The sequence below is a fragment of the Mus pahari genome, chromosome 15 (genome assembly GCF_900095145.1).
Source record: "Mus pahari chromosome 15, PAHARI_EIJ_v1.1, whole genome shotgun sequence".
Taxonomy (NCBI): domain Eukaryota; kingdom Metazoa; phylum Chordata; class Mammalia; order Rodentia; family Muridae; genus Mus; species Mus pahari.
The window spans coordinates 3,533,304-3,546,212 of NC_034604.1; the positions used below are offsets into that span (position 1 = coordinate 3,533,304).

General features: G+C 38.5%; 1 long non-coding RNA gene across 1 annotated transcript; it reads left to right on the top strand.

The window, feature by feature from the left end:
• Window positions 1-5,668: 5,668 nt before the first annotated feature.
• LOC115065509 lies at window positions 5,669-10,855 on the top strand. The gene is made up of 3 exons (XR_003845289.1): window positions 5,669-5,735; window positions 8,552-8,642; window positions 10,811-10,855. It is a non-coding gene; the product is annotated as an uncharacterized LOC115065509 (long non-coding RNA).
• Window positions 10,856-12,909: the final 2,054 nt, after the last annotated feature.

Genomic DNA, 12,909 nt, shown 5'->3' on the forward strand with positions numbered 1-12,909 from the left:
CTACACAGAGAAACCCTGTCTAGAAAATAAAAAATAAAAAAATAAAACTCCTAAAAAACATAAAAATAAAAAAATTAAAAAAAGAACATTATCTCACTAAAATTCTTCAGGAGGGTGTAAATTTTTGGATCAAAAATTGAATTCCCAAATACTTTAAGTTTTAACAAAGTTTCATTTGATAGTGCAGGTTATCTTCAGTAGCAAAATCGTACAATAATGGGCACAATTTTAAGTCATCAGTAACTGGAAACAGCTATCTTCTCTATTATTAAATGGCATCTTTACCTGAAGTGGGCAGATGCGGAGTGGTTTCTGTGTTCTTTGTCTTGTTCTTAAATATCTGTAGGATTTCTGTTCAATGTCAGGTCTTAAGAGGATGCAGGGTTTGTTGTGGTGCTAAACTGAAACAGAGAGATAAAAGCATTTGTGAACATTAGATGGTTGGCTAATCATGGACCCCGGATGCGGAACAGGACGAGGGGATCTCATACCCGCTTCTTCCGTTTTTTATCATGCAACAACGAAGCAAGCAGAGCCAGATGTAGCATCACACTCTTATCACCCCAGAACTCAGGAGGCTAAAACAGGAGGATTGAAAGTTCAAAGTCAACTGGAGCTACCCAATCAGACCCTGCCTCAATGTCGTTAAGCAGATGAGATTTTAAATGAATAAATAAGAATGAAGCCCTATGCGGCCAAGCACAGATTTCCTCCTGGGGCACTGGTAAGTGACTTGCAGTTGTGAGTGAGTGTTTAAATGATGGAGTCCTTGCAAGTGGGGGAAAAAAACACTGAACAGAGAGCTGACAGTCATGGAGCATTTGGGTGCCAGACACTGTTCCAGGGCTTTCCAGAGTTGAGATGGCTCAGTGGTTAAGAGCTCCAACTGCTCTTCCAGAGGTCCTGAGTTCAATTCCCAGCAACCACATAGTAGCTCACAACCATTTGTAATGGGGTTTGATACCCTCTTCTGGTATGTCTGAAGAGAGAGCAATGGTGTACTCATATACATTAAAATAAATAAATAAATCTTTAAAAAATAAAATAAAACTCTCAAGGATGTCTGAAGCAGTCTGATTATAGACTTTCCAGTTAAGAATCTGCGCTCAGGGTCAGACAACTGCTAAGTAAAGAATCTGGGATATTAGTTTTGAACGTGATGACCAGTGGTGGACACAAGGTTAAGTCCTAGCCTGCCTCTGGCCCTGCTGATTGTGTCTGGAGCTCCCACCCACAACTTTCCTGGAAATAAACCCCATTTCTACTGTAGCAGCCCTCTGTGCTCTTGCCTCCAAAGCAGACCAGCGGTTGGACTAGCTGAAGCTGTGAGCGGATTTTGTAGAGCATGGATTTCCTGTAGTCTAAGCACTTCTGGTGGGACATTCCCTAGCGTTTAAATTTTATTTATTTCTCAATTGATTGATATTGCAAACTTGAAGATTTATTTTTGTGTTTTGTGGACACATAAACATTAAAATTTAACATTAATGATTAGGGAACTTTCTTTGACTGCTACAAACATGAATTTGTGTCCTCTGGAAGACCTCAGCAGAGCCCATAGAGACTATTCCAGGTGGTATACTTATTTCCGTTTCTTTGCTTGAGACCAAGTTTGACTGTGTAGCCCTACAAGGCTTGACCATACTAGGTGGACCTACTAGGTAGATGACGCTGGGATTAAAGTTCCATGGCCTCTGCCTTCTCACCCCTGGGATTATAGGTGAGAGCAATCACACCTAGATTTTAAAAATAATCTGTTTAAAGTCTTTAAAAATGACTGCAATAATCAGCTACAGGTGCATAATGGCCTAAAATTCAATGTCAGTGAGGTCCCACCTCTGTGTATTTTTTTCTTACAAAACCATATGTGTTCAGTGAGTAAATTGAAAATTAGAGAAGTAAAATAAGAAAATAAACCTCTTTTTTTATCATCCAAGGATCATTTGTTAATATGACTTTGATTACCTTTCTGGTGATTTAAATAAAAACATGGGTATTTTATCAATATTTTTATAAATTAATGATTTTCACTTTTTTCTTAAATGATTTTATTATTTAAATGCATTTTATACATCAAACATATTAATAATATTGAGTATTTTGAGAATCAAATAATACATAAAAACTTTGTTCAATTTTTATATTCATATCCTTTCATATCTTAAAAAATCATTAATGAATATTTAATATTATCCATAACTGAGGATCCTATATCTAATGTTGAATACTAAATCGTTTCAAAATATGCAAAATATCCTTTGGGAATTAAGCATAAGTAAAAGAGCATAAAATATTTAAAAAAGAATCATTAGGAAATATATTCAAAAGCCCTTATATGATGCCACCTGACATAGTAAGAGAATATTTAAAATGCAATATATACCTGTGTACATTGTCTAATCACCAGTTTACTTAAGATTATCAGTGTTTCTAGGAGAAAATTATTTTATCAGTAAGTATATTTTAAAAATTTCAAAATAGCAAAAACTCTTTGAAGTTAAACATTAAGAAAATGCTAATTTCAAGTACAGTGGGAAAGATTATCAATAATATTTCTGTGATGTTTGTAGAACATGATTTTAATATTTTCAACTGTTAATATTCAACAGACAGAATAATTATTTTAAGATATATTTCATTGCTATGTCTCTATTTTCATTTCTGATTTTATTAATTTGGATACTGTCTCTGTGCCCTCTGGTTAGTCTGGCTAAGGGTTTATTTAATCTATCTTGTTGATTTTCTCAAAGAACTATCTCTTGGTTTTGTTGATTCTTTGTATAGTTCATTTTGTTTCTATTTGGTTGATTTAAGCACTGAGTTTGAGTATTTCCTGCCATCTTCTCCTCTTGGGTGTGTTTGTTTCTTTTTGTTCTAGAACTCTCAGGTGTGCTGTCAAGCTGCTAGTGTAAGCTCTCTCCAGTTTCTTTTTGGAGGCACTTAGAGCTATGAGTTTTCCTCATAGCACCGCTTTCATTGTGTCCCATAAGTTTGAGTATGCTGTGCCTTCATTTTCATTAAATTCTAAGAAGCTTTTAATTTCTTTCTTTATTTCTTCCTTGACCAAGTTATCATTGAGTAGAGTGTTGTTCAGCTTCCACATGTATGTGTGTTTTCCGTTGTTTTTGTTGGTATTTAAGACCAGCCTTAGTCCGTGGTGATCAGATAGGGTGCATGGGATTATTTCAATCTTCTTGTACCTGTTGAGGCCTGTTTTGTGACCAATTATATGGTCAGTTTTGGAGAAGGTACCATGAGGTGCTGAGAAGAAGGTACACTCTTTTGCTTTAGAATGAAATGTTCTATAAATATCTGTTAGATCCATGGGTTCATAACTTCTGTTAGTTTCTCTTTCCATGGTCTGTCCATGCTGAGAGTGGGTGGATGAAGTCTCCCATTATTATTATGTGGGATGTGATGTGTGCTTTGAGCTTTAGTAAAGTTTCTTTTATGAATGTGGGTACCCTTGCATTTGGAGCATAGATGTTCAGAATTTAGAGTTCATCTTGGTAGATTTTTTCTTTGATGGGTATGAAGTGTCCTTTCTTATCTTTTTTTTTTTTTTTTGGTAACTTTTGGTTGAAAGTTGATTTTATTCGATATTAGAATGGCTACTCCAGCTTTTTTCTTGGGATCATTTACTTGGATAAATTGTTTTCCAACTTTTTACTCTGAGGTAGTGTCTGTATTTGTCACTGAGGTGCATTTCCTGTATGCAGCAAAATGCTGGGCCCTGTTTACGTATCCAGTCTGTTAGTCTATGTCTTTTTATTGATGTTAAGAGATATTAAAGAAAAGTGATTCCTACTTCCTGTTATTTTTGTTGTTAGAGGTGATATTATGTTTGTATGACTATGTTCTTTTGGGTTTGTTGAAAGATTAATTTCTTGCTTCTCCTAGGGTGTAGTTTCCCTCCTTGTGTTGGAGTTTTCCATCTATTATCCTTTGTAGGGCTGGATTTGTGGAAAGATATTGTGTAAATTTGTTTTTTTCATGGAATATCTTGTTTTCTCCATCTATGGACATGAGAGTTTTGCTGGTTATAGTAGCCTGGGCTGGCATTTGTGTTCTCGTAGGGTCTGCATGACATCTGTCCAGGATCTTCTGGCTTTTATAGTGTCTGGTGAGAAGTCTGGTGTAATTCTAATAGGTCTGCCTTTATATGTTACTTGACATTTTTCCCTTACTGCTTTTAATATTCTGTCTTTATTTAGTGCATTTGTTGTTCTGATTATTATGTGTCGGGAGGAATTTCTTTTCTGGTCCAGCCTATTTGGAGTTCTGTAGGCTTCTAGTACATTCATGGGCATCTCTTTCTTTAGGTTAGGGAAGTTTGCATCTATAATTTTATTGAAGATGTTTATTCCCAACTATTTAAGTTGGGAATCTTCACTTTCTTCTATACCTATTATCCTTAGGTTTGATCTTCTCATTGTGTCCTTGGATGTTTTGACTTAGGAGCTTCTTGCTTTTTGCATTTTGTTTTTGTTTTTGACTGTTGTGTCAATGTTTTCTATGGTATCATCTGCACCTGAGAGTCTCTCATCTATCTCTTGTATTCTGTTGCTGATGCTTGCATCTGTTTCCTGATCTCCTTCCTAGGTTTTCTAACTCTAGGATTGTTTCCCTTTGTGATTTCTTTATTGTTTCTATTTTCATTTTTGATCTTGGATGGTTTTGTCTTTTTACTTCACCTGTTTGATTGTGTTTTCCTGTAATTCTTTAAGGGCCTCTAGCTGTTTACCTGTGTTCTGTATTTCTTTCTTTCTTTCTTTCTTTCTTTCTTTCTTTCTTTCTTTCTTTCTTTCTTTCTTTTTTTTAAAGATTTATTTATTTATTATATGTAAGTACACTGTAGCTGTCTTCAGACATTCCAGAAGAGGGCGTCAGATCTTGTTACGGATGGTTGTGAGCCACCATGTGGTTGCTGGGATTTGAACTCCAGATCTTCGGAAGAGCAGTCGGGTACTCTTACCCACTGAGCCATTTCACCAGCCCCGTGTTCTGTATTTCTTTAAGAGAATCATTTATGTCCTACTTAATGTCCTCTATCATCATCATGATAAGTGATTTTAGATCTGAATCTTGCTTTTCTGGTGTGATGGTGTATCCAGGACTTGCTATGGTGGGAAAATTGGGTTCTGATGTTGCCAAGTAAACTTGGTTTCTGTTGCTTATGTTCTTATGCTTGTCTCCTGCCGTCTGATTATCTCTAGTGCTACCTGCTCTCGCTATATTTGACTGGCATCTGTCTTTCCTGTGATCCTGATTGTGTTAGAACTCCTCAGAGCTCAGCCGTCTCTGTGATCCTATGATTCTGGGATCCTGTGATCCTGAGATCCTGGGTGTGTCAGATCTCCTGGGAGTCAAGCTTCCTCTAGGACCCTGAGATCCTGGTGTGACCAAGCTTCTGTGATACTGTGATACTGTGATTCTGTAATTCTGTGATCCTGGGCGCATTAGAGAGCCTGGAAGTGGAGCTTCCTCTGGGTGTTGTGGGACTGTCTATGGAGTTCCAGCCCAAGGTCTGCTCAGGGCAGTGGCCCAGAACAGAAGAACATCTTCACTTTCATAAGTGAAGCTTTTGATGGAGAGATCTGGGGAGGTAGGTCTTACTCAGCTCAGACTGGCCTTGAACTCACTGTGCGGTTAAGGATGACCTAAAACTCCTGATCCTTTGCCTCAGATCCCCAAGTGCTTGGATTGCAGATGTATGCCATCAATCCTGGAGTCAGGTAAGTTTTGAAAATCTTCATGTTTGTTGTCTTGTCCATCCATGTTCAAAATCTTCTACTGTTCCCCAAGTACCCTGTATGGTAGTATCTCCAAATTCGAGTCAAAGTCAGGGCCACAAGTTGAATGTGATTGTTTCTCTGTTTGGAAGACAGCATTATCCATAAGGCTTTTCCATTACACGCAGGGTTACTGCACTGACCAGACCAATAACCCACTGGGATAATTCACCTTCTTGATTTCTTTTGGTGCATTCTGTTACTTCCATTTGACTTTTTCACTTCCCCTCGATTTTTTTTTTTTTTTTTTTTTTTTTACACACTACAAGGTAGACCTAAAAGTTTGCTCAATTCACATTAAGCATTTTAGCAGGACACTTCACAATGGATGGGTTCCATCTCATTGTCTGTCACAGTGGGAGACCTAATATTTGATGGTTTCCATAAGTGAAACCCAATTGGTAGGATGCAAAAAACATCCCCTCTTTTCCATGGTTCATGTACACCCATCTCCTGTTACTAGGGAGATCTTTGGCATGCTTTTGGAGGTTTGGAATCCTTGATTCTCCATTACTCTTGTGTTTTTGCTTTTAAAAATGGTTGATAATCCTGTAAAAATAATTGATAACCTTGATTCAGGTTGATGATTTCATTAGAGATTGCCGATGTCTCTTCTTATAAGTGGCATTTTTTATATAAAAATAAAGTTTTCTCTTATCAAATAACGATTTTTGTTACATTGAAATATAGTCCTAGTAGAAAGGTAACAAATATAAAAAATTTCTCAATATGCTTACTTAATTATAAGCCCAAATGATGATATATAGAAGTAGGAATTTTTTTTTTAAATATAATCATCTAGTCATGGACTCTCATTGTTTGAGTCTAAAAAACAATTGCTCACAGTCATTAGCCTGGGTCATAAATTAGTCTATGACACTTTTGGTTCAATGAGTCGTGGTCTAGGTCCTGAGAAAATGGTTTGTTGGGTAAGAGCACTTGGTGTGTATGCATGAGGCTCTGAGTTTAAGTCTGGAACCCACATAAGAAGCTGGTCATAGCTGCAGTATTTCTGTCCCTAGTATTGGGTATGAAGAGAGGCAGATTCCAGGAGCTCACCGGCCAGCCTAAACTGACAACTTCAGTGAGAGACTGTCTCAAACAGTAAGGTGGGTAGTGAGAGAGGCAGACACCCTCTTATGTGCAGACTCACAGACTAATATTTGTGCATCACACATATGTTCCACACACAAATGCCCTTACACAGGGCAAGTTAGATGCTGAGGGACTCAGAGCCAGTTTTCTTACACTGAAGTGTGCTTTAGACCAGTTCTGAAATTTTGTATACATTTATTTATAGAAATGAATCGACAAAGTGAAAACCCCTTTTCATCTGTACTATGAGCCCCTCAGCCTAGAGGAACCATCCTGTCAAGTGTTCCTTCTAGGGCCCAGAGTGAAGCACCCTTAAAAACAAACAAACAAACAAACTAACTAACTAAACAATTGAACTGTGTGTTCACTGGGGTATTTCTGTCTGGAGAAATTTCAATTTTCACTTAACAATTCAGATACAAAACTTTGGAGTTTTCTGTGTTTAATTTTTTTGATGGCTTATTACTAAGTCCCTTGGATGGTACTTTTTATAGGCCATAAACTGGAAAAAGCTTTAATATCTGAATGGTCATTTGACTTATGTCTAAGATTAAACCCAAAGAAAATCATGTCAATGCATATTTGAACACTCATATTCGTATACTTGCACACACATATGCATGAGGGACTTTGTATAATGCTAAGCTGTTGAATTTAGTCCTAAAAGTTTCATATTAGGACCTAGCTAGGCAAAAGATGGGATGTCTGGCCTTCACATTGACAGTTTAGAAACTACATGGTTAATCCTCTCCTACCTAACTTGGACATTTAAGTAAATCTTTGATTTAGACATTTCATGTGCAAACTAATGAAATATAACTTTCAACTATGTAAGGATTATGTATGTTTTTAAAGAAGGAAGTGGAGCTCTTTAAAATTCTGCAGTGTGTTACAAGAACCTCACTATTACTTGCCAATATTTCTGAATATTCCAGTCAAAGTTTAGGAAATGGGTGGAATACAGAAAATGCTACTTAGCATTTCATTACTACAAAAAACGTGATAACCAACATACAAAGAAAAGGAGTTTATTTGGACGCATGGCTTTAGAGACTCTAGTTCATCAGTCTCTGGTGGTGTGGCTGGTTGTTGGTAATGACAGAGAGCGTGCACAGGAAAGTGCTGCTACATGGCTAGGAGGAGAGAAAGAAAGAGTAAGGGAAGGGTGTGGGAATACCTCTCAGGGCCACACCCCTACGATCTGCAAACCTCCCACCAGCCCCCACCACCCAATAGTACCATGCCACCATCTTTCAAATCTGAGTCTTTGGGGGACAGTTAAAAGCTAGACTATAGCAAGGAACAGTGTGGTGGGCTTGCTCTTTGCTACAACACTTTATTTGTAGTCACTACAAATTTATTTATTCAGAGGATATCCATTGAGCTGCAGTTAGAAATACACCTTGAAATGTTAGAAGATTCTGTCTACTCAAGACCACAGTCAAATTATAATAGGATTCTGGCCCAAGTTTTCAAAACCTCTGAAGGAGGAACCATGTCACTTGTATTATGATTACTCCAGACTCTTGAAGGGGACTCTTTTTCTCCCTGGTTGCTGCTGGATCTTGTGACAAGGTTGAGTATTTCTTTGACAGAGAGCAGAGTTAGGTTTTTGGTACTATCTTTTACTATTCTAATCCTGGAATCTCTCAAATTTATTTCAGCATTTGTATTTTCATGTATTAGTGACATCACGGCTCACCTCCAAGTCTCTGCAGCATGAATTTCGTTTTACTAAGCCAGTAGGACTGTAAGGTGAGACAAGTGGGGGAAGAAAACAATTTACCTGCTGTAATATACGTGATCATCCTCTTTAAATTACAGCACGTGTGAAACTGGCAAATATCAATGAGAATATTAAACACTAAATTTTTGTTGCAGACGCTCAATAAAACTGATGCTTCAAAGAGTAAAACTATTAGTTTTATTTATCAGAGTTTAACAGACTCTGGGATCCCTAAGCGGTTCTGCAGGTGGGAAAGTTTGTCACTGAAATTTATTTCTCAACTCTCATTCTTCATCCTTAGAACCAGAGATGAGTCCACTCCCAGGTGCTTTGGGCCCATAAAAGAAAGAGGTCATAGCTTGAGACATCTTTCATTTTCATTTCCCCCAGCTTGGGTTTGGCTGCTAGTTTAGAAGTACAGAAGAGTTTTATTGAGATGCTCTGTATTTTGGCTACTGAAAGAGCTAGTGGCCGAGGGCCTTTTCGTCCTCACTATGTCTTTGTGGTGGAAGTGAAGCTCAGTAATCTCACATTTCATTGCTCTCATGATTGGCTGGTGAGTATGTGACCCCAGCAAGTTCTTAGGATGATTCAAGGCCCGCTCTGAATAGCAGAGTATTAACTCAGCAACTGTAGCAGTTCAGTTCTAGACTAGGTCAGCCAAGGCCTCGTCGGGGAAGAACCCTGTCCTGTGAGACCCTCTCCTCAAAAATGGAGTTGAGGTGTGGGTAGGAGAGAGAAAAGTTGTTTCCTGTTCTTTCTTTTGTTTTTGCTTTTTGTTTTGTTTTTGTGTGTGTGTGGAGAAATACCTGTAAAGCTAGCTAAGAAAATTATTTTTAAAAGCTCAGTGATTGGTATGTGGATTCACATTTGAACTCCACATGTACTGTCAGTTGAATGAACAATAACCAAGTGCTTCAATGATGAAGTTTTAATCTAAAAATGTATAATTATATTTGAACTTCTTTCAGTTCCCTTAATGAAATTGCTTTTCTCTATTTATGCTATGAAAATAGCAAATGTGTGTGTATGTGAGTGTATATATGTATGTGTGTGCATGCATGAGCATGCAAGTGTGTGCACCTACATGCATGCATGCACGTACGAACTCACACATGGATATATATGTGTCCTGGCATGTGTATGCAGATAAAAATTAATATTAGGTGTCAGAACTCACCTTCCATTTTGTTTGAGCCAGGGTTTCTTGTTGTTTTGTTATTGTGTGTGCCTGGCTAGCTAGCCTGTGAGCTTCTGTGTATTCACCTGCCTTCATCTCCCATGATGCAGTAGCAGTGTTGGAGCGATTACAGATGTCTATTCTCACAATCAGATTTACCTGGATTCTGTGAATTTGAGCTCAGGTCTTCACACTGTTTGGCAGACACAAAACCCCCATTATGGCCACCCATCCTTAATTCTAACCTCAGAAGGCAGAGAGGGGTAGGAGGTCCCAGAACAAGCTCGCCAGCTAAGCTAGCTGTATTTAACAAGTTCTGAGTTTGATTGAGAGACCTTGCTTCTTCAAATAAGGTTGAAGAGTGATTCAGAATGATTCCTGACGTCAGCCTCAGGGTTACACATGTTTGTTCACTTGTGCACACACACACACACACACACACACATGAAAATAGAAAAAAATAAATAAAATTGTAACTGGAGTTTCAGTCATGATGTCAGCATCCTACCCAGCAGAAATAGTGGACAAAGAGGATGCAGAGTGCCCTCATCCCACCCACTCTTCAGTGGTCCTTCTGGGAGCAGGCTAGGTCATCTCTGCTTTCATCTCACAGGGCAACTCTAATCACAAGACTGCACCTAGGTGCACAGTGGGCTGGGGAATGCAGTGTTTGTTCCAGGTTGTTCTGACAGACTGAAAACCCGAAATACCATTACTGTGGAAGCTCAGGTGATTGTGATCTATAGGCTAAATTTACCTACTAATTATTTTGGTGAATGAAGTTTTCTTAGGACTTAGATACATGCACCCATTTGGTTAATATCTATGGCTACAGTTGCCTTCCATTAAAATCTCAGACCTGATTACAAAAGCAATCATATGGCTCTCAAAGTCTAAAATATTTTCTGGTTGGCTCTTTATAGAAAGTATTTGCTGATGCTTTCTTCAAAAGAAAGGGGCAGGGAGATCCACTAGTAGCTATCTGGAGTTCTTAATCTGTTTCTCTCTTCTCTCTAGTCAAGCACAACTTATTCATAAAATCCAGCAGCTTCTACAAAAATGGTAAGATAAAGGACATTTCATCAATGTTTTCACACATTAGTATCTTCTTTATGTTTATGGATAATTGTAATTGAGCCACGTCTGTGTTGTAGAACAGTCAGGGCTTAAGAGTCCACTCTAGTTGCTTCATCTAAAGGGATTTTTATGACAGGCCACAAAAAGTGTGCAAAATCATTCAAACTTTGAGTAGGGAGAGGGGAAGATCTGAGTTAGTAAACTGTGATAATTTCCATAAACAGCTTTCCAAGCATACTGCAGTATAGAACTACAACAACAGCCTTATCTCATACTAGCTCCAGAATGTCATACCACTGAGCCATGGTGAGGGCATGCCATGAATGAGAAGCCAGTATACCAGCCCAGAGCTGACACTGTGGCTCACATAAATAGAACTGATGGCCCTGGGTGTGTCTTTGACACCCTGGGGCTGATTTGTGGCCCTGGGACTTCTTATAATGAGTGTCTTTCTCTCTCACTCAGGCTAGTAGTGGTAGGTGGTGGTGGTGGTGGTGGTGGTTAACTACCCAGCTTAGGAACATGCTCTAATTGGAATAATTCACGTCCTCCAAGGATTGTGTGTTAAAGATGTTGTCCCCAAGGTGGTACCATTCAGAACCTGGAGAATTGTGAGACATGGAGCCTAGTGAGAGGTCATTAGGTCATTAGAGATATGTCCTGAAGAAGTGACTGGGCCTGCCTTTCTCTCTTTTACTTCCTGGCTAAGTGATGAACAGTTCCGCTTCACTCACTATTTATTCCCACAAGATGTGCTACCTCACCACATGATAAGGCATGCTACCTCACCTCAAGCCAGAAAGCAATAGGCCCAATCATAGACAGACACTTCTGAAACTGTGAACCCAACCAACCTTTCCTCTGTGCAAGTTGATTGTCTTGACCATTTGTGATTGTGACAAAACTCAGACCCAGCCACGACATGTGTGGGCAATGGCCTGTGTAGAGAGCTGGCTTGCTCTTGTATGGTTGCTCCTATGATATTCTCATCCAAATGGTTGGAATTTTCCAAGAATTCCATTGAACTCATAATTCCCCTGCTTCTGACTCCTCTTTAATGCTGGGATTATAGGTAAGCATCATCATGCCTGGCTGTACTATTTGCTTTTAAGTGTCTATTGCAGAATTTGCACAAACACCTCTCCTCCCTTTCTTTAAATGCAAATGTAGCCCATTAGCTTCAAGGGATGATGGGAAACCTAGTCTCTAGTTCTATGGTTAAATCAGGGGAAACTCAGAAACTATCAACACTACTGACCACGTGTGCCTAAAATAATACTGTATAAATGTTCTACAGTACATCTGGAAATCTGACCAAAAGCAAAAAACACCAGTGCTATTATTAGTAGTAACATTTATTCCTGAAATAAATGTTCATTTTAAAATCCAAAACTGATATAGGAGGGCCCAGCCCACTGTGGGTGAAACCATTCCCTAGGCTGATGGTCCTGAACTGTATAAGAAAATTAACTAAGCTGAGTGTGGAGGTACGCACCTTTAGTCCCTCACAGATCTCTGTGAGTTTCAGACTAGCCTGGTTTACATGGTGAGTTTTCAGAGAGCCAGGGCTATATAGGAAGATCCTGTCACAAACCAAAGAGAAGGATAGAAAACAAGAAGAAAACTAGCTGAACATGGCTGTATGAATGAGCCAGCAAGGAGATTTTCCCTGTAGTTTATACCTGACTTCCCATGCTGTCATCTCTCATTGACATATTATATAACATGTATGTTTAAATAGTCCTATCATCCATTAAGTTGCTTTTGGTCAGACTATTTCATCACAGCATCAGATCAAACTAGAGTAGCATTCCAAAAAGTAAATGAAACTGTAGGCACGTGATGAAGATCATATGAACCAGTTTCACCATTATCTGGTGTGAAGAAAAATCTATCAATAGCCCAAAAGTAACTGACAAAACACATTACTATCTTATGTGCTTTTCTCAAGAAATTCGTGTGGTTCCTTCATGTAACACACGGTACTTTACAAAAATCACTATTCTTCTATACTTTCAAACTCCTTGTTTGTTAAAGAG